The 4,158-nt window shown below is 37.2% G+C and overlaps 1 pseudogene; it reads right to left on the bottom strand.

The window, feature by feature from the left end:
• Positions 1–1,642: 1,642 nt before the first annotated feature.
• On the bottom strand, positions 1,643–4,158 carry LOC107876652 (annotated as a pseudogene).

The raw sequence follows: 4,158 nt of genomic DNA, 5'->3' as shown, positions 1-4,158 counted from the left end.
TACTTGGCTCGAGGTGCAACCTTTTTCTTATTCCTCAACGGCTTCTCTTATTTTTATCAGGTTTTCAATCCATACCTTTGATCTTGGTATACTCAATATCCATATAACTGATGATATCGACCTGGCCATGCATACACACACTAGTATTCCTGCTACATATTATTTAATTGCTATACTGGGGTGTGAGCAACTTGGTGGCCTTGTGATGGAAGAAGTAGGAACTGATGAATTGGTAAATTTTGATAAAATGACCAAGTCCAGTGCTTGAGTGTTCTTGTTATCTGAAATGGTGATGTTTGACATTCACAAATCAAATGGTCCTTTGTCTGTTGTAGTTAAGAAGTGTATTTTGATGTTCTTTGAAATATCAGAGAATAGAACGAAACACAACAATTTATATGAAGCAATTTCCAAGAACATTCAGTTTGGTATCCTTCTTGCAACAAATAGTTTGGCTCTTAGCTCTGTGGTTCTTGAACACTCAATAATGGACTTAGTCGCTAAGCATGCAGCTGGATTGACATGTGTTTTTGGTCTATCAATATCTCTTTCATATCTTACTATTGATGTTGTTTCTCATATGCTCATCTATGCCTACACAACTATTCTAGTAATTTTCACAAAGACCAAATACTCCTTCCAAAATATCACAGGAATGCAAGAGTACGTGAAGGACCCAAGCAAGTTTACTACGATTACTCTAGCTCCAGTTTTTACTACTTTTTGCGACCCTTATGGTACCCAAACTTGGCGCAAACCACTTGAGACTACTGATGCAGAAGAAAAAAAAAGTAATATTCCATGATTGGTAGTAAAGACGTCTTGACCCATCACCCTCATTGCCATGTTTCTCAGTATAAGTTTCATTTTTGCAAAGCAGAAATATTTGTGGAGAATTACTCCAGATCCTAGAATCATTTTTCATCATTTATGTGCACATGTAATTGGTGGCACATTAAACTTTCTTATTTGGAGAAAACATGGATGCAACTCTTGTGGCTTTTAAATGATGTTTTCCCTTGGATTTCTAGTAAGTTGGTTTTGAAAGTGCCTATACATTGGGGTGCTTCTTGGATTACAGAGATCCTACATGTGCTAATGCCACCAATACAAACTGCTTTAGAGGAATCTGATCCAACTATTAACAGTGATCTTAACTCAAAGCTCCATCAAGTGTTCAATGTTTGCCCTTTGGTTCTGCCATCTTCTCTTTCCAAGGAACTCTTTGGTGATTATCTTTTTAGATGTGGATGCATCCTCTGGTTTGAAAAGCAAAAAAAATGATCAATGTTGGAAGTTGCTTTGGATAATGAAGCTTTTGAGGAATTCTTTTGGGTTGTTAATACTGACAAAGAGGAACACAACAACACCATGGTCTCTGTATGACTATACTCGAACCTTGAGGACAAGGTTCTTATTGAGGGTGGGAGAATTGTTATGAATTTAACCAAGATGGAGGTCCTATTTGCAAAGATGTCAAATTACATTGGGACCCCGGGAAGATGTCTATATATAGTAGAGGAATATAATCTATTAGAGGAATGTTATGAAGTTATTTTTTATTTTCTTAGTAGTTTTAACATTCTGGAATCTCCGTTTTCTATGTGAATATGAATCTCCTTAACAATATGATTCCCTATCGTTACAGTGGATGAGTCCTGTTTCCAAGTCTCAGCCGCACATATTCTTCGAAGAGGAATCCTCTGTACTTGGGCGACTCTCCAATTCCCTTGGTGAACTGTAGTAATGGTTCAACCCACTTGTCTCCTTAGAACGTAATAGAAGAACGCAGAAGAGTAGTGGTTTGTTTCTCTTGGTCTCACCGCCCTGTGAGTTGCACTCTTGAATTTGTTGTTGCTTAGCGCCTTTTTTATGTGAAAAACAAAAAAAAATGATTCCTTAAATTTTGAGATAATGGTAATTGTGAAATTAACCAGTAGTCGAAGTATAATAATTACCTGAATCACATCACCAACGTTAACAACTAATTTGTCTTTGGAAGGCGCTATGGGAATCCACTGGTCATCTTTGTGCACCTGAAGGCCTCCAACTTCATCCTGGTAGACAATGGTGAAGAAGCCAGGAAAGTAGTGAAGGCCAATCAAGTAATCCCCAGATCAATCATTATTGTAGTTCGCGAAGAAGTTAGGAGTGTTAGGATCGTTTTGCGTGCACACACACTAGATCTATGGAGAGAATGAAGAAAACTAGAGAGAAAGTTCTTGAGGAAAGAGAGAGATCAGTGAGAATAAATTACGTGGTAACACCCGTGAGTAAACACCACGACGGACAGGTTATTTATATTAATAATTCAGAGTATATACAGTTACACAGAGAAATGAGAATAAAAGGTACAGTCTAAAATTTGGGTCGGAGCTCCGCCCCCCACACCCCTCAACAACAGTAATATATAACAATACATCACATATTAATCAAGTTCCACAACCCAACAAGGAAGTATGCCCAAACACTCACTTATGATGGTCTCCATCACAACTCCTAATTTTGTGGAAGGGGAAACCATCTCCTCCAAAACTTGTCTAGGAATATCAAACGAATGGTCCGTTGTCTTGTTAATAAATTCCAAAAACCACCACGTGAGAATATCTTATTCCAAACAAGTTCCTCAAAAGCCAATCAAAAATACAACATTTAAGCAAATAGATGATAAATATAGATAAAAATGTCGGGAAAGATGTTATAGAATGAACATTAATCATTCGGTATTTTGGATTTGGAAAAAAGACCTTTATTTATTATACTGATTAATAATGCATTACAATTACACACAATACATTAATATTCAAACACTTTACTAGACTCAAAAGAGGTGTCATCTTCTTGGCTAACTAGCAATATATAGGAGCTAGTACTTAGGCAGCATTGAGGAAGAAGCTTTGAGTGCCTCTCATCATGCGATTCTTATGTAGACTTTGACAAAAAGCTTTCCCACAATATATTTCTGTGGTTTCACACACACCAAACATACTACAACACTCTCTCGTGGGACATTCTTTACCACCAGCTTGATCTCCGTATCTCTCTTGCTTTCTAGGCTCTGGTGGCTCATCATCACAATTACTTTGATAGTTTCAGGAGCACAGTAGGCTTCTCCTGTTCCGCAATAACCCTCTAGACTACAACACTTGTCATCAGGGCATTCTATATCACCTACAGCTTCTCCACATAGCGTTGGTAAGCCTGATAGCTTGGCTGATGATGATGCTGAACTGTCTGACAAATGAAAGGAAGTAACGGTGTCAGCCCGGCCCACCTAGTCAACCCGGAACGGTCGACCCATGGGCTGTAGGGTATCGGGCCCAGACCGGTTTATTTTTTATTTTGGGCCCGATTAACCCGGCCAGGAACCGACCCGATTTATTTTAATTTTTTAAAAAAAAAAATTAACAAATAGACCGTTGGGCCCAAAGTAGTCGTTGGCCCAACGGCTATATAGCCGTTTTTGGGTCCAAACGGCTACTTTGGCCATTTTAATTAAAGAAAAAAAATCATCTAAAATTATTTTTTAACCCCAAAAAAATTCCTATAAATACCCTACACTTTCAAATCATTTTTCACACAATTTTTCATTCTCTCAAATCTCATTCTCTGTCAAATCACAATTCTCAAATATTCTATGTATTTAATTTCCTAAAGTGCTCACTTTAATTTTTTAATTTTGCGATTACAAAGTACGAGTGGAAGGTTCTAAGTCGCAACCTTTGGATACTTCCAAAATTTGGTATTGTCGTTCCATCTCTTACGTTTAATTTTTAATTTGTATATTAATTGTTGAATATTTAATTTATTGTATTTGTGTATTTTAAATTTTTGTAGTTTAATTTATATTATGGATAAATTAAGAAACTTCGCCACTAAAGGTGTTAAAAAATTTTGTCCCGACAGTGGTAGTGGTAGCAAAAAGCGAATTACTAGCAGTAGCGGTACTTCAAGTAGTAGATATACCCGTGTGCCTCCGCCTCCGGTACCGCTTAGTCAACCTTTTGGGGAAGAAATAGTTGTAGGTGTCTACGATATGGATTATGTAGAAGCTCAAGAAAATTATAGTATAGAAGAAGAAAATGAAGAAGATGCGGTTACTTTAGACGAAGATGATGAAAATATTGATGAGACACCCGCAGTGGGAAATGCTAACAT

Source organism: Capsicum annuum, chromosome 3 (genome assembly GCF_002878395.1).
Source record: "Capsicum annuum cultivar UCD-10X-F1 chromosome 3, UCD10Xv1.1, whole genome shotgun sequence".
Lineage (NCBI taxonomy): Eukaryota > Viridiplantae > Streptophyta > Magnoliopsida > Solanales > Solanaceae > Capsicum > Capsicum annuum.
Note: the sequence above shows the minus strand (reverse complement) of the source record. Positions and strands in the feature narration are given on the sequence as shown.